Source organism: Miscanthus floridulus, chromosome 6 (assembly GCF_019320115.1).
Source record: "Miscanthus floridulus cultivar M001 chromosome 6, ASM1932011v1, whole genome shotgun sequence".
Classification (NCBI taxonomy): domain Eukaryota; kingdom Viridiplantae; phylum Streptophyta; class Magnoliopsida; order Poales; family Poaceae; genus Miscanthus; species Miscanthus floridulus.
Genome location: NC_089585.1, coordinates 104,261,310 through 104,282,990, shown reverse-complemented (window position 1 = coordinate 104,282,990; position 21,681 = coordinate 104,261,310). Strand labels below are relative to the sequence as shown.

Sequence of the window (21,681 nt, the reverse complement as noted above, 5' to 3'; positions counted from 1 at the left end):
CCCTCCATGAGCTAGAGGGTGACATCAAAATGGAACCATGGCTCCATTGGAAGACGAGGTGGGTGGATGTGAACTCGACGACGGCTAAGACATGGATATGGAGAACTTAGGCGATTGGCGATGGAGGTTGCAGATGTGAAGGCAAGGAGGCAACGTATGAAACCCTAGGGGTGAACCCTTTGGTTTTATAAGGGCGATGGATGCAAGGAAACCAACCATCCGCCTAGTTATATGTGCCTCCCATGATCTGCCACAATATCACGCCATGGGATACACGCACGCAATCCCTATCATTTACTTCGGGAAACTCATCGGACATTTCGCCTCCCCAGGTGGACCAGGACTCATTTCGAGTAAGAGGAATATGGATTAAAAGTACATCTATGGCCCATTTGGGCCTAGGAGTCTGACAGTTGGCCCATCAATAGGTCCAACAGCTGCTCCAAACACCCCTATGATAAAGGGTGGAAAGAGCTAGGCCCCACAAGCAGCCAGCAACTAGGCGCATGAGTGCCACAGGCATCTTAGCCCACGATTGAGTCTCTACTAGGCTTACCCTGACCGGATCCTCGCGAATGGGATACCAGGTCCCCAATCAAACTATCTAGCTAAACAACCATCAAAACTCACAACTACCCCACAAAGTGTATGGCCTCGGCAAAAAGGGAATCGCCATCCCCAAGGCACGCTGTGGGTGATAAGAGAAAGCCAAAGCCCGCAGAGTCCTCTCTTTCAAAAAAAACCTCCAAAAAGTATTCTACTTCTCCGTAGGCTCGGGGGGCTACACCCACCGGGTGCACTCACGTGCACCCGCTGGCAAGTTGAAAAAAGCCTCTAAAGGAATATTCTACTCCTCCATAGGCTCAAGGGCTACATGCACCGGGTGTGCTCACGCGCACCTGCTGGCAAGTTGAAAGATCCACTAGATGATTCTACTCGAATCACCCAGGGGCTCGGGGGCTACTATTGGGGACCAACACTAGGGTACCCGAAGAAGAGAAGTTGATACCCATCAATGCTAATTCATTAGAGCGATCTAGAACGTGACTACATTTCCCAATAGGCCCTGCCTTATCCAAAACACCAAGGCCGTAGGCTCTGTTTTGTTCGATCATCTGACCCTCGAGGGTTGGGAACACCTAAGGCTAACTCCCAAGAGTTGGCTTCGCCTCGCCCGACCCCTGAGGGTTGGCTCTGCCTCGCCCGACATCTGAGGGCTAGCTCCACCTTGCCTAACCCCCGAGGGTTGGCTCTGCCTCACCCGACATCTAAGGGTTGACTCCATCGCGCCTAATCCCCGAGGGTTGGCTCTACCTCACCCAACGTCTAAGGGCTAGCTCTGCCTCGCCCGATCCTCGAGGGTTGGCTCCACCTCTCCTGATGTCTAAGGGCTAGCTCCGCCTCGCCCGACCCTCGAGGGTTGGCTCTGTCTCGCCCGATCCCCAAGGGTTGGCTCTGCTTTGCCCGATGTCTAAGGGCTAGCTTTGCCTCACCCGACCCCTGAGGGTTGGCTCCGCCTCACCCGACGTCTGAGGGCTAGCTCTGCCTCGCTCGATGTCTGTGAGCGTGATTCCTTCCTAACTACGCTCATAGATAAGGTAGGGCACTCAAGTCAACTGCAATACCGAGGACCATACCCTGCACGTCTAGAGGAAAGTATCATCAGGATATGATAAGAAGGGCGCTTTGAGACCTTCCAGGCATGTCAGAGCCTAAACAGTGTTGTAGGCATCGACATTTGTCTTACAGTGTTGTCGGCGCCGCCATTTACCCTTAGGCGCGGATACGGACAGAAGCTTACGACAACCACTACGGTCCAAGAGGAAATTCACATCACCTACAGTAACAAATGTGCAGTCACTACGCCGTCTATTCCCTATAGTGTCGCAGATCAGCGCCCTGGTCCGCCGCGTCGCCCGCTGGGGCAGGATGGGACATAACAACTTGCTGACATGGCATCATCAATGGATAAACACCTAGCGTGGAGCTATCCCTGGCACCGCCTAGCATGTCAGTAGGTCCCGTATAGAGGAAAAGGAAGACCAAGCATCTTTGAAGGACCTCCTTTGCCTCTGGTTTTTCTTCTTTCTCCCATCTGTAATCCCTGCTCCACTTGGCCTATAAAAGGGAAGGCAGGGCACCCCACTAAGGGGATTAATTCAACAGACCACGCATCACATCACACATAGCTGAGCAGCAACCAAGCTCTCAGTTCTCATTCGACCATTCCATCAGAGACTCAGGACTTGTCCCTCTCTCGCCCGTTTGTAACCCCTACTATGAACTTTTTAGTGCTAATAACATGAGCAGTACCCACAAACTAGACGTAGGGGCATTCTACCTGAACCAGTATAAACCTTGTGTCTTTTAGCACACCATCTGGGCCAGACACGCAAAAACACAAATTTACTCGTTGGTGTTTACTCAAAACACTAACAATTTCTTTATTTGTTTAATATATATATATATATATATATATATATATATTTGAACTAGGGCTCATTAGCTATCCTAGCAAAACAATTATTCTGGAGCCACAAAAATTACCGTAGGCGCCTAAAAATGTTAGGATTTTGGTGTAAAATTTCTAGAGCCAACACTACTACCAATTTGCCACGACAATTCCTACAAGTTTGTGTTTTCACAATATTAAGTATTCAAGTTAATTAGGTAACTCTTGAAAGTATTATGAAACTAGCTGAACAAAATATACTAGCACATGCATCATAATTTTATGAACTTAACAAAATTGATTTCACAATTTTTGGTTAACTACAAAATTTTCTATTGAATTTATAAGTTTGCTTTTAGCAACTAAATTAGGAAATGCTTTAGAAAAGAAAAGGGCTGGCAGCCACTTACTTGGCCCAGCAGCCCAACGCGAGGCATGGCCACGTGCAACAGCTAGCCCAGGAATGGGCCAAGGCGGGGGAACCCACATGCGACCATTTATGCAAAGGAGGGCCTATGCTCTTTGGAAATCAAATGACACAGTGTGGTACTGTTTCTCTAGACTAGGTCTTTGCACAAAACTCCTCGGAAAGAGCAGCCTTTGCAATGGGGTGGTTCTCAGTGTGCCTGCACGCGGCGGCGTGGTGTACCGGTGGCAAAGGCAGCTGCACCGGTCACGCTAGACTTACTGCAACAACAACCACAAACTGACCACTACCTATGGCTAAACCCTTAGGCATAGGTGGTGGTTAGAGGCTCAGTGGTGCACTACCAAGAGCCATAGTGGTGAGCGGCTAATTGCAACAACGACGCGTCTGTCCCAATGACCTATAGCACCATCGAACGGAAGGGGTTAGCGAATAAGCACTAGTCACTCACCGGGATTCAAGCTACGGTGATGGATGAGTCAAAGGGGTGCCGAGATGGCCTAGCCACATGCGACCGATCCATGCAGTGGTGTTCCAAGCATGGCACCGGCGCATCACTGCACTGATGGTGAGATTCCTAGCCAAAAACCATGCGAGCACCAGAGGGCATAAGTCAAGGCGAGTTTGGAGCCACAAGCAATTGAACTATTACCATTCCAGTCCTACCTCTCTCCCTAGTCCAAGGTCACGGCGGCGAACATGGGCCACGACGAGCTAATCACCGAATTATTGCGGCGTAGGACTCTACCATGGCTAGATGCGGTTGAGGCAGCTAGCAAGCTCTCCCTGCTACTTATTGATGTGAGGAGATGGGCTAAATAACCATGGGCTAGGTGAATTTGAAAGGGGGGGCATGGTGCCCAGGCTAAGGCCACGTGGTGGGAAAAGCATGTGGATGAGCTCGAGCGGTAGGGCATGTTAAAGCAGGGTTCCAATCGGCGGTGGTAGAGTGATCTCATGCACATAGGTGACAAGACCAGGTGGCTTGGCATGACGTTCATAGCAACAAGCGGTAGGACCTAAACAAGATTGTCCGTGTTGGCTAGCGGGCAATATCGGGCAGGGAAGCGTCCCATCACCACTGTGTCTGGACCTCAGCTCATCACGATGGCAAGGTTCCAACTTAAGGACTAGGCGGTGTAGGTAGGACGAGGGGCGGGGTGAGCACCATGTCGAGCGTGATGCAGCCGCAACCACGGCGTAGCCTAGCGGCTAGCCATGGGAGCGTGGCACGCGTGCAGCGGCAGGACTAGCCGTAGCCAGCTAGGACCAATCGTCGCCTGAGGCAAGGCCGTGTGGCGTCAGCCTGCCACAAGCTGGCTAGCAGTAGTGGCCTGGCCATAGTTGGAACTCGATAGTGGCAGCGCTCTCACTCGGATGGTGATCACGCCCATGGGACCAACGGTGCCAAGCATGGTTTTTAAAGTGAGCAAAAAACTACTAACGATCCCGGATGAAGTTCAACTAATTTCCCTATCCTTCCGCCAGCAGTGCCAACTATGTGGTGAAGCAATCACCAAGAGCAAGGAACAACTAGAGGAGAAGATAGATGTATGCCAACATGGGCTCTTCGCTTAGAATGTCTATTCATGAACGGAGCACCAACGACACGATTCAGATACGTTTTAACGAAATTAGAGCAAATTTATGAGGGTATCGTAACACCCAATACCACTACCACCTAAGCCATGCTCAAGTGCACACTCAGGGACAACCAATAGTACAAGAATGTGAAGTTGGTGCTTAACATTTTTTGTTAGAATTTGGATGTCAAAACGGCATTATCTACTTCCTTTTTCTGACTTTGAAAACTCAAAAGCTTCGATTGGAGCTAAGCAACTTTTAACACTTTTGCCCTAATTTCTAAAAGGCCTAACCCTATTGACCTCAACCAACCCATACCCCTGCAATAGCCCATACTTCCTACTAACCCATAGGAGCAAAACATCTGAGGACCTTTTAACTATTTTACTCAATTTAATTCATCAAAAATGATATTTTAATCACAATCCAAATTCTTGCCGATTCAACGAAAGTTCCCGTTAAATTACGGATTCGATGTTTGAGCTCCCAAAACCCCTAGTTACAATATTCATGTCCGAAAATTATAGTTGCATTCTTATCTACCCTATTCACTCATCATTTTACATAAACACTATACACAAGTTATATTTTGTTTTTGTTTACCGAGTCGCTTTCCCGTTTCATACGTGTTCTAACTTGTTAAAAATTTGAAAACCCGTTTGGCTTGATTTCTCTAAGACCTTAACTTAGGTGCTAAGTCAGCTCGTAACACCCGAGGTATTACACTGCATGCAAAATATCATGTCCCCATGTAGACATTGGGAATTTTGACTTCATAAGTAATGGTCTCGCTATTAATTGGAGACGTTTCATAAATGACTCTACAAGACCATTCTATGCATGAACATGCGCAACCGGATGTTCAACACTTATTCCAATCGACATGCAATATTCATTGAAACTATTTGATGTAAATTCACCGGCATTATCCAAGCGTATAGTGTTGATCAGATTATCTGGAAACTGAGCTCTTAACTTGATTATTTGAGCCAACAGCCATGCAAACGCTACGTTGCGGGTTGATAGCAAGGAGACGTGTGACGATCTAGTTGATACATCAATTAAAACCATAAAATATCTAAATGGTCCACTTGGTGGATGAATTGGTCCACATATATCTCCTTATATTCGCTTCAGAAAAGCGAGGGACTTATGTCCAAATTTAGCTGGTGATGGGCGCACAATAAGTTTCCCTTAAGAGCATGCGATACATGGAAAGTCATTCAATTAGAGAATCTTTTCGTTCTTTAGTTTATGCCCACATGAACTATTAATATTTTTTTGCATAATTACTAAACTAGGATGGCTTAGACGGTCATGCCATATAATAAAATTGTCATGGTTGGTGAACTTCTATTCCACCACCATATGTCTCATTCTTTTTTAGTTTTTTATAGTATAAACCAGAAGGTAATTCTGGTAATTTCTCCAACACATACTTTTTTCCCGATGATATCTTTGTAATCCTGAGGTACTCCACATTACCCTCACACATTGTCTCTATATGATAGCTATTTTGGCGTATATCTTTAAAGCTCAACAAATTTCTCTAAGACTTTAGGGAATAAAGTGCTTTGTTTATGTCTACCTTTGTCCCACAAGGTAACATGATTGTGGCTCTTCCTAAGCCCTCTATCAATTTAGCACTTCCAGATATAGTATGAACAATTGCATCTTGCAATGTAAGATAGGAAAAATGCATTTTACTCTTCAAGATAGTATGTGTTGTTCCACTATCTATAATTATCGACGAAATCTGGTCGGTAGTCCATCGAGGGGTATGCCCACGGTAGTAGATGAATTACTAGAGGTGCGCATGAAGGAACCAGACGGCGATTAGGTAGGTTCAGGCCACCGACTTGGCGTAATACCCTACGTCCTGTGTCTTTCGGTGGGTGGTATTGTATATGATCAGATCTACCATCTAGGGGACCCCTGCCCCTCCTTATGTACTCTAGAGGGGTAGGGTTACAAGGAAAATATCCTATTTGGTATTATAATATCTTATCGTAGCCTTGTGGTGAACGCTGACCAGTGTCGTGCGCCGCACGCCTTGATCTTGTGGGCTGGGCCACCTCTGATGGTGTGGCCCATGTCTTGTCCTGTGGATAATGGGGGTCATACCCCCACAATAATACATATATTTTCTTCACTTGCAAGCTCTTGAGGCAATGGCTCATCCATTCCCTTTAAAATAAAATGTACTAATAAACATTACTATCTATTAAAAACAATTATTATGTTGGGAAACATACAAAAATGAATACTAATTAAATACAAACATAATACAATTTTATTCATTACTTTATAAGATGAAACATGCTTCATTAATACTATTGTTGCATTACACTTATTCATGCATGAAGAAGAATTAACTACAATGTCATTTATTCTTGGACGAAGAAATCAGAAACATCAAGATGAGTTGCGGTGTTGTGGTCATATTCTCCAATATCTGTCTCACTAAACATATTGTCATCAAAATATTATCACCACTACAACTTATAAAGTTTGTCTCCATCTTTTTATTCTTCTTCTTAAGTGATTCATGATAGAGATCAACAAGATATTTTGGTGTGTGACAGTTGCATGCCCAATGATATCTTCCACCACAACGATGGCATGCATTTTTTAGTTTCATCAATTTCGCCTTTATCTTTATCTCCCCTTTCTTGCCTCTTATGGGAATTTCCCGTGTTCTTGAATTGAACACCATAATTTCCTCTACCACAACCATGTCCATATCCATATCCACGACCACAACCGCGTCCACTCCCACTATTTTGACTATCATATCTTGCAGCATTTACTTCAGGGGTGGATTTGAACCACTTGGACGTGTCTCATGGTTTTTCATCAAAAGCTCATTGTTTTGTTCAGCCACAAGCAAACAAGAAATAAGTTTAGAATATTTCTTGAATCCTTTCTCATGATATTGCTGCTGAAGCAGCACATTTGATGCATGGAATGTAGAGAATGTTTTCTCTAGCATATGTTACTTTTTATGGCAGAACCGCCTAATCTAATGCCCTCTATAGAGTAATTGTCTTTTATTAGACCCTAAGTACCCAAGAGAGTGCACTAAACCACGTTGTTCCATCGAGCACACCCAAAGGGAGAACTCAAAAATCCACATTTTCTGTCAAGATTGTAAATGAGAGGATAAAGCTTACAACATTCTTCGCCATTTCTTTACATCACTTTATTACAACATCAAAATGATAAACAAGGTAATTACAACAGTGGAATAAAACACGTGATCAGAGTTTTAGCAGAAATTAAGTTTACTTGTAAGCTATTGAACATTAAGCATGAGACATAATTATATACATGTGAGGATAGCAAATCATAAGCTTTTCTTTCCAAAACTTTATTCGTGAAGGTTGTAATTAAAACTCTATGTCCACAACGTAAGGAAACCCTCACTGAGCCTACCAGGAGGTTTCCACGCATAAGGTCAGCTCTACCAGCATCCACCTATCAATTGCAACAGGGGGAATAAAACCTTGAGTACTCGATTATACTCAACAAGACTTACCCGATAGGAGGAAAATAAAAGAATACAAGGATATGTAAGGCTTATTTTGGCTTACTGGTTAATTGCATTTGCAGGAAGCATTAGTGCATCCTTATGTTTAGAGTTTTTAGCAATTATTTTTAGTTAATTAGCTAATCATTCTAGGTAAGCACATATGCTACTTTCAAGCATGTGGTAAGCAATCAGAACCATTTTATCACCTTCCATGTTCCAGTTCTTACTACGATGCTAGACCATAGCCAAGTAGTACGTTATCCCAGCTAGGTACCCCAAAACATATGCCTTGCTTATACCCTAGGCACAAACAAGACCAACCCGTTCTACTCCTGTCAAGGGGTTTAGGTCCCTGTCCAAACTTAGACTCTAAGCCCCTAACACCTGAGACCCGATCTTAGTATGGTGCTTAGACCCCCACCTAATACCTACCCCTAAAAGTTAGTTTGCAAAGAGCCAGACCCATGACAAGAGAGTAACAAGTCTTCCTGCTCCCATAAGCAAGTATGTGCTTAGGATAATAAGTCTGTGATCTGACTACCATCCACAGCAACGAATAGTCCTCAATTGGCACAGGCGGGACAAATGCAACTGGAACCTCGCTCGGTTACCTAACTAAGTCCAAATCCAAATCTAAAGCACAGTCTCGTCCGGTCTCCAATTATCATCCATATATATTCCATGTGATAGTTATATGATAATAAGAACAATAATGTCTTTCCTATCTCTCGCGAGTGACATGTAATCACTCGACTTCTACCGGAATCCTTTAGCATAGCAGTCTAGACGATCCTGACATATGTGGATTTCATTCAACTTATTAAAACTTAATGCACAAGCATAAGATGAAGTGCAGAATAATAGGGGTTATGCACCTGGGCTTGCCTGGGTAAGATATAACCAAAAGTTAGCATTCCATCATGGTGACCCGATCATCAAGGCACCATCCTTTTTGCTACTCTAGATGACTCCGGAAGCCATCGTTGTTCCTATTATACACGTGGATGCAACACATAAACATAATTAACCAATGGCAACCGCAACTCTTAAAATGTGTTGATGCCTCTCAAGCTAATGAGCTAGCTCTAAGACTAACGTACTAGGCTATATATCCACGTTGTCGAGTAAGACGTTGTTTCCCAGAAAAATATTTTAGTTCTACAATCCCAAGGTGTTTCTTTTACTTCATTTCATTGATTTAATATATATTCAAACTAGGACTCATTAGCTATCTTAGCAAACTAATTATTATGGAGATACAAAAATTACAGTGAGCACCTCATAATATTATAAAGTTATTGTGAAATTTCCAAAATTAACACTAGCACAGATTAATCATAAAAATTCCTATAAGTTTATATCTTACAATATTAAGCATGTCAATTTAATTAGATAACTCCTGAAAATACTATAAAACTATGTGAACAAGATATACTAGTAGATAGATCATGATTTTAGGAACCTAACAAAATTAGTTTCACAATTTTTGGTCCACTACACAAATTTATATTGAATTTACAAGTTTGCCTTAGAAACTAAATTAGAAAATGCTTTAGGAAAAAGGGAAACACTGGCCACAAATTTGGCCCAACCGCCCGCAGCAGCCCGTGCGGGGTGTGGCCATGCATCAGTTGGCCGGCCCAACTGGCCCGCTACGCGAGCGTACTCGCGCATTTAGCAAGAAGGTCCCTAGCTTATCAAATTACTACGCGGCGACTCCACACAATATGCACTAGAGACAAGTTTTGCATCGAGCACCCTCAATAACCTTACCCTCTCACTGAGTCGGTCCCTAACGCCCTATGTGCGATGGCACGGCTCCAACCAACACTACACACCTAGGTCGGATAATGGAGCGAGGCACTGGTCAAACAAGCAGGCCGACGAGCAATGCGAAGCCAAGACAAAACCCTAGGCGGCCATTAGAAGTTCAACGATGACTGCTAATGCACTGCTCGCTTCGGTGGACCAACTACCACGGCGGCGCGAGCGTTCCAGCGAGCCTACACCCCTACGGATGGGTAGAGATAGCGGAGAAGCATCAGTAGCTCACCGTGGTGCACGCTATGGCGCTAGTCGAAGCAAGGGAGGGCCAAGGTGGTCTGGCCATGTGCGCCTAGGCACGACGGCGACGTCCCAAGGAGGACACTAACACATCACCACACCGCCGATGAGTGCCCTAGCCAAAATAGCACAAGCACCCGATAGAGGGAGTCAAGGCGAGTTCGGTGTTATGAGCAATTGAATTGCTATCAACCCTACGGGCCTTACCCCCAAACCTACCGACTCAACGGCACACATGACCGGTGGCGAGCAAAATGCCAAATTGTCGGTCGGTAGTGTTTGGCCAGGCTTGAGGGGAAAGAGATGGCTAGCCGACTTCCTAAACTACCCACTAGAGCAAGGAATTATGCGGCAAAGCCCGCTGATGCTAGGAGGGAAGAAGGAGCAGTAGCCCTACGCATGGTGTAGTCATGGAGAGGGCACATGAGCGAGCCTGAGCAGGTTAAGACAAGGCAATTCTGATCGATGGCGGCAGCACCAGCACATGTGCCCAGATGACGAGACATGGAGGCTTGGTGCGAAGCACTTGGAATGTAGTGGTAGGACCCGAGTGGGGTCACCGGCATCGGCTAGCGGAGGCAAAGCGAGGCAGAGAGGCATCACCATCGCCACTGTGACTGGGGTCTGTCGACCCTAACGTGGTGGTAGTGGCACATGCCCGGAGGCTCAATGCGGTAGTTGAATCGGGGGGCGGGGCGAGCGCCACATTGGTCGAGCGACGACAGTCGCAGCCTTGGCTCAACCCTACACGCGGCACGACGGCCAGCCACTCGAGCGTGGCGTGCTCACGAAGTAGCAGCGGAAGCCAGGCCGCATTCAGCCGAGACCAGCCAATGCAGGGCAAGGACATTGCGCGGCACCGATCAGACGTGTGAGTTGGCCAGCGGCAACAGCCAGGCCACGGCTTGAGCTCGACGCCAGCAGCACTCGCGTGCGCACGGTGATCGCGGACTCAGGCCAAGCGACAGCAACCGATGACGTGCACGCGTTTTAAAGCGAAGCAAAGGTTGCTGATCAACACGACCGGAGTTCGACCAATTCCACTAACTTAAAGCCGATACTAACTCCCAACTAGCGAAGCAAACCTCACGTCTAGAGAGTGACCAGAGAGGGAGATAGGGAGGTGCCAACATGAGTTCGTCATGATGAACGCCGGTTCACAAAATGAGCACCAAATCATGGTTCACAGCGCGTTATAAGGAGGTTTGGGCAAATTTCGAGCGGGCATCGTGACATCCAACACAACTTCGACATACACCATGCTCAAGTGCTTACATAGAAGCAACCAACAGTACAAAAACATGGATCTAGTGTTTAAACATTTTAATTAGAATTTAAATGCCAAAATGGCATTGTCTACTACCCTTCCGTACTTAGAAAAGTTAAGGGTTTCAGTTGGGCTAAGTAGCCATTAACTCTTTTGTCGCAATTTTTAATAGGTCTAAACCTTGTTAACTTCAACCAACAAATACTTCATGCAATAGCCCATACTTTATACTAAACCATAGGCACAAAATATTTAAGCACTATTTAATTATTTTGCTCAATATAATTCGCCAAAAATGGCACTTTAATCACAAGTTTAACTTCTTGCTGATTCAACGAAAAGGTCTGATTTTTAATTTCATATTTGATTTTTTGAGCTCCTAAGAACACTAGTTAACAATATTTATTTTCTAAAAGTTAAAGTTGCATTTTCATCTACTAAACTTGTACTTCAATTTTTATTTAAGTACTAAATACAAGTTATATTTTATTTTTATTTATAGAAATTGTTTTTCGTGCTAAACACTAAACAATATTAGCATTTTTACGCGCTAAATAAATTAACTTAGATATTTATTTGATTTCTCTCAACCACTAAAGGTAGGTCGCACATGGTTTGTTTATCATTTCATGCGTAATTTTAAAATTTTCAACTCGAGAACTTGTTTTGATAATTTCCCTAAGACTTTAACCTAAGTGCTAAGCAAGCTCGTAACAGAGGTATTACATTTTTCTCCACACAACAGTAACAGTGGTGTGATTCTAAACATGGCTGAATTGTATTAAGAAACACTTTTATAGTCTTCTAACCTTAGGTGCAACCACTTATAATGAGTTTTAGGGAGGATCACTATTTTCTGATGATCAAATCTTTTTTTTAGTTTGTTTCAAAGAACAAGGGGATCCTTATCAATAAGGTATTCAACCTTTAAAAACCTTTATGGATGTGGCGGCGAATGAAAACCAAAGCCTTAATTTTATCTTGGCTAGATGCATTTTTTTTCTTTGATCGCATCACCAAGCCCATTGGCATTCAGGTGAGTTTCAGCATCTAGCACCCATGATAAGTAATTCTTGCCAGAAATATCCAGAACCGTGAAATCAAGCTTGGCAAGATTCGATATAGTAAACTACAAAATATATATTGTGAAATTCACACAATCGTGCAAGAACAAAATATAGAAACAAATAGAAATGATAATGTCTTACCACAAAATAATATTATCATCAATGTAATGTTCCTTACCTAGTTCTTGATAGCTTTTAGAGGCGGTCGTGTTGATAACGTGTTATATAATAGCTAGTTTGACTATCAAAAATATGTATGTAAGAATGTGGAGAACAAATTTGGAGAGTAAGGAAATAAGCTATTCTCTTTTCTCTTGTTTCCAATATATAAGCCCTCCTATATATAGCCATACATGTGAGATGGAGTTACAAGAATTGATGCTAGAAGAGTTACACCATTGATGAAGTAGAAGACTATAGCTTTGATGGTTTAGGGGTTATGGACACCTACATTAATATTTCATAAGAACTACGTGCTTGTCTCGATGTTTTTTCAAATTATTTACGTTTATAGTTCTGTTTGTGAATTGTCATACTTCTATTCTTGTTCTTAATTTATTTGGTCTCCGCTCTAAGGTGGTGTTTGGTTGCTCCTCCTAAATTTTAGTCGCTATCTCATCAAATATTTGGACACATGCATAGAGTATTAAATATAGACTAATTGCATAGTTTGCGACTAATTTGCGAGACGAATCTTTTAAACCTAATTAGTCCATAATTTGATAATGTGGTGCTACAATAAACATGTGCTAGTAATGAATTAATTAGACTTAAAAATTTCGTCTCGTGGAGTACTGATAGATTATGTAATTTGTTTTTTTTTATTAATATCCGAACACCACATACAACATCATCTCGACGCACCTCCTAAATTTCCAAACACCACCTAATTCTCGCTAGAAGTGCTCCGGTGCTGTCCGGCATTTTGGGTGGAGTTCATCACTTGGAGATCAATTACCATAACTTGTCAGGTACACGAGGTAGGATCAGAGCATCGTCGTCGTAGTTGTCGGCGTTGACAAGATCCGTAACCCTCTCCATGAGCACTTCGAAGTCGTCATCCGACTTGAGGAGGCTCACCCTCGTGTACCGGCTGCTAGCGTCGTAGCCAGCGCCGGAACGCGTGATGATCCTGACCTTCCGCATCGCCTCGTAGCAGTCGTCGTCTTCCTCCCTCTCGCACTTTCACCCATGCATAGGCTGTCCACATCACCCATGCATAGGCCTTCCGCAGAGCACTGCACCCTCTGACGAACTTTTCGGGGCAGCTCCTCGTTAAAAAAAAAGTAAATCTGAATGAATCTAGAGCCACGTTTAGTTGTCCCAATTTTCTGAATTTGTCACTACGTAAAAAGAAGATTTCTCGTCACATTAAACATGTGGTACATACATAAAGTACTAAATATAGACGAAATCAAAAACTAATTGCACAGTTTAATTATACTTTGCGAGACGAACGTTTTAAGCCTAATTAATCAATGTTTGGACAATTATTACCAAATACAAACAAAATGCATTTCAGCGGCGCCAACTCTGGCATGAACTAAACGCGGCCTAGATTCACCGTGCAGGAGCTCTGCATCTGATATCTACAGTGAAACTGTATGGCAAAGCAAAACAATCCAGATCTACGCAGGGTCATTTTAGTTGGAGTGGACAAATTTGCCCTTGGGATGGGCCCCACGTGTCAGTGTCTGTGAAAAAGACGCTGGCCTATCTTCTTTCCCTCGACGCGCACAGCAGAGCGGGCGCCGCCCCAGGACCCTCACCGACGCCGGCTTGCCGCTGGGCGGAAACTCGCGGCCAGGCGCGGCGGGCGGGGCGCGGACGGCGTCGGGGCGGAGGGCGTGACCTCGCCGCCGGTGGCGGAGCTCGGGCACGTGGCGGACAGCGTCGGGCGGAGGGAGCGACCTCGCCGGTGGCGGAGCTTAGGCGCAGGGCGGACGGCAGCAGCCACGGCCACGGCCGGACCGGGCGAGGGCGCGGCCATGGCGGGGGCCATCTCGCGGCGGCGGCCATGGCGCCCAGGCGAGCCGCGCTGGTCCGGGCGCGGTGGCCGCGAGGGAGCGAGCGCGTGGTTGCTGGGAGGGGGCGGCGCGGTCGTCGTGACGGAGAGAGGAGACGGGAAAGAACCCAGAAGGAAACGGTGGCAGTCGTGGGTAATTTATCTTAACTCTACTCATCTAAGTTTGGTGGAGCACCCCTCGAGTATATCCACCATTTCGGTGAACCTGGCCCTCAGATTCAAGGTTTTGGCGGGTCAGAATTTTTGCTGAGCTAGAGTGTTTGGCAAATTTTTTGTGCAGCGAAGCTAGATTTACTGGATCTGAAGTTGGCGGAGCTGTCCCGTACAGACCCCATTCATCTCGTCTTCCTCCCTCTCGCACTTCACCCATGCATAGGCTCGATCTGAGAAAGATGCTAGGACTATGACGTGATGAAAAGGTCGTCAGAGGGTGCACTGCTCTGCTGACCCGGGCCTTATTTAGATCACCTCCAAATTCTAAATTTTTTTACTCTCTTTCTATCACATCAATTTTTGAACATATGCATAGAGCATTAAATGTAGGTAAAAAAAATAACTAATTGCACAGTTTGGTTGTAAATCACGAGACAAATCTTTTGAGCCTAGTTAGTCCATGATCAGACAAAGTTTGCCAAATACAAACAAAACATACTACAATGTCGAAATCGTAAAAATTTGTAATCTAAACAAGGCCCCGGTTGAAGTACTTGCAATACTTGTTGGGAGGGATCCTCTGCAACGAGATGCGGCGGGACCGCGACACGACGGCGCTCAGCCTGCGCCATCTGCTCCTCATCACGTCGTGCCCGAGGCCGAAGATGTCCTCCTTGCCGTGCAGGTTGGCCAGCATGACCTTCACGATCCCAGCATCCGCAGCTGGGTGTCCCGGGACGCGCCCATGATGCTGTTCTGCACGTACTCGTACGCCCTCTTGGCCACCTTCTCATCCCTGACCAACGCCCATCTGTACATGCAACGCGCACAGGATGTGTCATTGCGACTCATTCGCGTCTATAAGTATGCTCGTGCACATAACACGCTATAGTAGCTAACGCACCCGAGTCTGCTGCCGGCATGCCCAGATGGCTTGGACATGGTGAACAGCATGACGTCCTCGTCGGCCGGCGCCGCGATGTGCGTGAAGTGAGGCCAGTAGTAGGCGTGGTCGGCGATCACCGCGGAGCCGCGGAGGACGGGCGTGCGGAGCAGGGCGTCGGGGTTGTTCGGCGACGTGACGAACTCGACGAACCTGCCGTCGTCGCTGGAGTTTCGTGACGCGTTGGCCCATGCAGCCGTGGTTCCTTCCCATCTGTACTCGCGCCCGTCGAACATCGCTGTCTGTGTTCTGTACGGCTGAACCATGCATCCATCAACAAGGCGATCAGTGATTTTGTATATGCTTTCGATTCTCTGAGCATTTGGCGGACCATCGATGCGCATGCATGCTCATCATCCAAGATTGGATGTCTGACTGGGTAATACGGCACGGTGGCGACCACGCGGGCCGGTGGCGAGGCGTCGGCGTCGGCGTCCGGGGAGAGCGCGTGCACCAGCGCGTTGATGAGCCGCGTGGAGCCGGCGCCGAAAACCAAGGTCTTGTCGTCCACGACGGCGTTGCCGACGGCCCTGTGCAGCCGCCGGATGTGGTTCTCGAGCTCGACGGATTGGTAGAGGCCGTCAGTGGTGGCGTAGCTCAGACGATGCCATCCGGGCACTAGCACGGCGCTGGCCGCCGCGTGCCGCTTCCAGTAGGGCTCCAGGAACAGCGGGTCCCCGCTGCACTGCTAACCATTTCATTAGTACCGCAACTCTATTGGTCAGAGATGGAAACTGATGGGCCGGGCCGGGGTCACCTCACCTGTTAGCATCGGCGGTGCAGTTGGGCGTTCGAATCGAGCAGTCCGGCCCGTCGAAGCAGCGGTTGCACTCGCATCCAGGCCGCCCGTCCTCGCCGGCGACTCCATCCGAGAACACCTGCCCGTGGGCGGAGCAGTCCGCGGCGGCCAACGTTTCGGCCTCCTTGGCCGCCTGCAGCGCCCAGCTCAGCCCGCAGCTGCCACCGTCGCCGAGCAGCTGGGACGGCGAGACGAAGGAGTAGTGCGCGAGGAAGAGCACGTTGAGGAGAATCGATGAGCAGAGGGCGAGGACGCCAAGGCCGGCAGGTCGTCTTGGCCGCCGTTCCTCCGCGGACTCCATTATTGGATTACTATTGGACGTCTCGGCGTGTTTTCAAAACTCAGAAGCCGTATCCTGCGAGCAACTCAAACACTCTACCACCGTTCTATGTTCAACAACGTGGCATAACTTGTTTCTCGTCTGATGAACTAACAAATTCAACCAGCAAGGTTAGACCGATACTAATTTCCGAAGAGATGATCCAGCACTGCAAGGAACGCCGATGATAGGTTTACAGTGACTTGTATTTGCACGTATCTTTTGGTTACATGTATCTTGTCGATTTCGGCCAATTAGCCCTGATCAATAGCTTCATGAAACTGATCACCAAGTCCTGACCAATCGATCTGGTCTCCATCTCACAAAATGCCTTCATAAAAGGCAGATGCATACATGACAACTTCCTATATGTGCAAAATGTAATACGACGTCTCCACGAAGAAAAGCACCCGGCCTTATTTATTAAGCTTGACATTTCAAAGGCATTCGATTCATTAAACTAGCCATACTTGTTGGAGGTCTTGACTCAGTTGGAAAAATCTTTGTTCGAACACAAAGAATTCGAACATAAGAATGGAAAAATCTTACACTAAACAAAACAGGATAATCTATCGTATAATAATACTTGCAATAAAGCTTTTGCCATCCTTTCAAAAAAAAAATAGGACAGGATATTGAAGTTCCGACCAAGCTTACCGAATGAAAGCATATCTAGACACTCTAAATGCTTTTCGATGAATTAAATGGCAATACGATTAAAGGACTAGCGAGATTGTGCAGGTATTTAGTCACTGGTTGATTTACGTGTTTGGGCTACAAAAAAAATAAAGCAAATGACATGCAAATGATAAAGGAGTTCAAATTTGATGAAGTGCCAAACATGTTGTGAAGATAACAAAAGAGACATGATTTGATGAACATCAATGGTTATCACATATATGAAGCGTGTTCATTGTATGAAGGTATTCAAATTGAGATTTCATTATTGATCTAGAGGCAAGCATAGTTGAACAAAATAGAATGAGAAATGAGTGTTTGCATATGCGATGGTCTCACATGAAGCGATTTCCAAATCAGTGCAAGCAAGAGTCAAGATATTGAAGACACGGTTTTCAACGGTGTGTGTTTTGTTGACTCAAGACATGGTGTGGCTTGACTACTTGATAAGGTGAAGGTAGCAAGAAAGAGCTTTGAGGCACCAAGCAAAGGTGAAAGGCAAGCGAGGGCTTGGCAACTAAGGTAGCATGGCCAGAGTGAACAATATAGTACTTGCATTGAGCCATTGTACTAATCAAGCTATGAGCTAGGGTTTACGCTACAAGGAGAATCAAATCATTGTTGAATCATATGAAGAAGTGGCTTAAGGATGAAAAGTGTTGTCTTGATCATATTGTCAGAAAGATCCTAAGTCACTAACTCACGGAAGTCAAGCTCACAACAATGATAGTGTTGAAATCCCTCAAACGATTAAGACCAAAGTGATGACACAATTTCAATCAAATAATAGACGCTCAAGTGTCATTGAATTATATATCTTTGTTCTTGAGTATAGGTGCGCCATATTATCAAAAGGGCTACAACACTAGTTACTGGTTACTATAGACAAGGTCTAATAATACTCGAAATAACCCTAGAAATAAACTTGAGTGATTAACTCTAAAATCTAGAATTTAGTGGCTAGAGGCTAGAAAAATTAGCTAGGCCAGTTTTACCCTAGTTTGTTCAATAACATCTAATTCAATAAAAAATTAACTAGGCCAGTTTTGACTGACTGCAACCTTAAATGTTGGTTTGTGGGATTAAGTATTTATATTCATCCCTTCCCTCTCGGAGGGACTACTGATGCATTCCGCATCCATCTAAGCTTCAAAGAACCTTTAAAGCTCAACTAATCATTCCTTTGTGGGATTTGTGTGCTAAGTAAGATATCCTTCTGATTAGAGAGTGAGAACTGAGTTGTGAGAGCTTTAGTGAGCAATTGTGAGTTTATCCTAAGCCTTGAGTACTTTGTGGTTGGATTAAACAAAATTTGAAGCATTTGTTATCATTGGAGATTTTCTCATAGACGGCTAGGCATCACCAGCGAGTACCTAATGTGTGGAGTGACACTGGATAGTTTGTGCATGCTGCTATCCTGTCCCCAAAAATAAAACGGCCAATTAATGGATTGAAGATAGTGGTTTTGATCATGGGTGATCGTTCAGGGCTTCCTGAACGGGCACTTAGGGTCCAAGTGGAGACCTGAACTTCGAGAAACAAATCATTTTTTCTCGAATACGTAAAAGGTTTGCGCATCTTTGTATTAAGATTGAAAAGTAGTGAAAGTTACAAAGACGCGCCACAAACATGGCACACTAGGAGGTTAGTGTTATACAATCGGCTCTGACCTCCCTAACAAAAGAAGATTATAGGTTATTACTCCCTAGCAAAACGAGAAACAAATTGTTCGTGTCTCTTGTTTTGGTTTGCCTCGCATTTGCTTCTTTCATAAGCTTAGTTTCATTTACCAGACAGAGTATCGTAGTATGAGCAAAATTGCTACTACATGTGATTGGAACATGCATTTGGGAAAAGGGCAGTGCCGGTCCTAAGATTTTAAGGGTCCTCTGACGATCTTATCACAACGGCCCCATTTGATCATGTATAAAATCTTATAATATATAGGCACTAATTTTACTTGCAAAACGAAAGCAAATTCAATAACATATTTTTAATTTAACATGTCTGATAATTATCGAGAAACAATGTAGATTAAGCAATATATTTGTAGATGTATGATAATTATCCAGGAACAATATAGATTAAAAAAGTAATATATTCCTTTTTGTTTTCTCACCTATGACAAATGTTTCTTAGGTAACATTCTAAAATTATAACACCTAAATTAGAAGAAAAATATGATTATATGGGTAGAAAGTACTAGAAGTCTGGAATACTATGCAAATAATTAATTTAGATTAAAAATAAAAAGGAAAAAAATACCTTGAGCCAAAATAATCGGTGATTGCAATTCGTAAGAAGCCAAGAATCAAGATGTCGTCGTCGTGGAGCCCTGTCTGGTCGCCGTCCTCGTGTGTCGTGTCTGTGTTTCCGGTAGTCTAGCTCTTCGCGACGGCGCGGCCCGCCAGCTCCGCGTGTGTAAGGCGCACGTCGCGAACTCACGATCAGAGTGTGTTGTGTGCAGCGTGACTCCTCGCCTCCTCTCTACCCGAGGGCCTTGGAGAAAGGAAACTAGGAAAGAAATATCGATGTTGTCTTTTTGGGTCATCTGGCTAGATCTATATCTCTCTTCTTATTAGTTTGTTAATGTCAAATAGACTATAAGACTTAGGAGTTTGTATACCTGAGTTTGGACCCCTCCTCCACTTGAGTCCTTGACCGTCGCATCTCGTGCCCTGCCCCCAATGGCCGGCACTGGAAAAGGGCAGCCTCTCCTGTTCACGATTGCTAACACGTTGCTGCAGCAGTGCAGGTCAATACTGATGTGGAGTGTGCCAAGATGCTAGATGCCTACCGTTTTCTTTTTTTTGAGAGAGAGACACGGATGCCCACTGCTAGGTAGGGGTGTAGGGCCGTCTCCATAATTTAACGAGGAGCTATGAAAATCTTCCTGAGCGGAACTGGGCCGTGCCATTGGCGCTTTGTCAAGGATGCTTGATAAATTGGGCTGACATCAGGCCCGGCCGTGAGCCCGTGAAGTATTCAACAATCCATTTAGCAGCGGGTCCTTTGTTTTCCCAGTAACAACCCCGAAGAATTTTGGTGTTGTGTCCTAATCTTTCGGCCCATTTTTCTGTACGACCTATCATCCATGCACCTCCTCCATCAGCCCAGGGGCCTGATGGCCTTTGAGTAGCTCTATAAACATCGAGGCTCCTACCTAATCCTAATAAGAAAAAAAAGCGCAGAACTACGATCCAAAAACTCTAAGATATTTCCACCATCTTTCCCGCAATTGAGCTCTCGGCATTTTTTCTTTCTTTCTTTCACGAAAGCAATGTGATGGGACGGAGCACAGAATTGTCTCTGAAGTTCTGTATCCGTGTGCAATCCTTGCCGTATGTTCTTATCAATCTGCTTGTTCGTTTGGTCGTATTTGGCTTATAAGTCATGACTTATCAGCTATAAGTCATGACTTATCAGCTAACGAACGGTATTTTTCTTTCACACCAAACCAGCCGACGGTACTTTTAGTCATGGCTTATAAGCCATGGCTTATAAGCCAAACCAGCCCAAACAAACAAGGCGCCCCTGCTCCGATTCTTGTTCGGTGTGTCGAAGTGTTTCTGAGGTCTATCTCCTGTGAATTGTGATGCCACTCCAATCATGGAATAATTTCGTTGCCACTAAGCCCATTGCCCACTGTGCTGCTGAAGCTTCGTTGATCGCTGTCAGTGTGCCTGCTGAACATCGATGCGCTTTTCGGTCGCTCTCGGTTCATCGTTGTGTTCAGATCTCGCGTACAGTACGGTGGATGGATGGGCACCCAGCAGCTTGTCATGGTGTGCAAAAGATCGCAGATGTCGCTGTCACCAGCAGTGATCAGCTCCTACTTCTTCAGCAGGCGAAGTAAGGATGTGAGTTATTTTCTCGACGCTTTTGACAATCCCTAGAATGATTTTAACCACTAGTGGCCACATCCGGCAACATAGATCATCAGCACATGCTGTGGAAACTGGAAAAGATCTCGAGCGAGCGCGGTGCCTTTGGTCCTGTTTGTTGCGGAAATTTAGTTTAGACTGATGATTATACTGAAATGTTGTGAGAGAAAAATATTATTCTATGACTAAAAAAATAGCTTAAGGGAACGGGGCCTTTAGCCTTGCCCGATCTTCTTCAACTGCCACCAGACGCCACTACCTTACCTCAGTAAAGGCAACGGCTTTCAGTACTAGTAGGTTCTCAGTTCTCTGGCCAGAAGGGCTTCAGTCTTTCAGTTGCATACTGTATATATATAATTCATTCCGCAGAGCATTTTCTTCTCGAACTACGCGAAATCAAAACACTCCGCTTTAATTATTATATGGCTTTATATGCTTCGCCGGAGAACATCTATGGACTCTAGGCGAGCATAATTCGCCCGATCA

At 45.2% G+C, this 21,681-nt stretch overlaps 1 pseudogene; it reads right to left on the bottom strand.

The window, feature by feature from the left end:
- Positions 1–15,015: 15,015 nt before the first annotated feature.
- LOC136458882 (tryptophan aminotransferase-related protein 4-like) lies at positions 15,016–16,712 on the bottom strand (annotated as a pseudogene).
- Between the last annotated feature and the right edge of the window lie 4,969 nt (positions 16,713–21,681).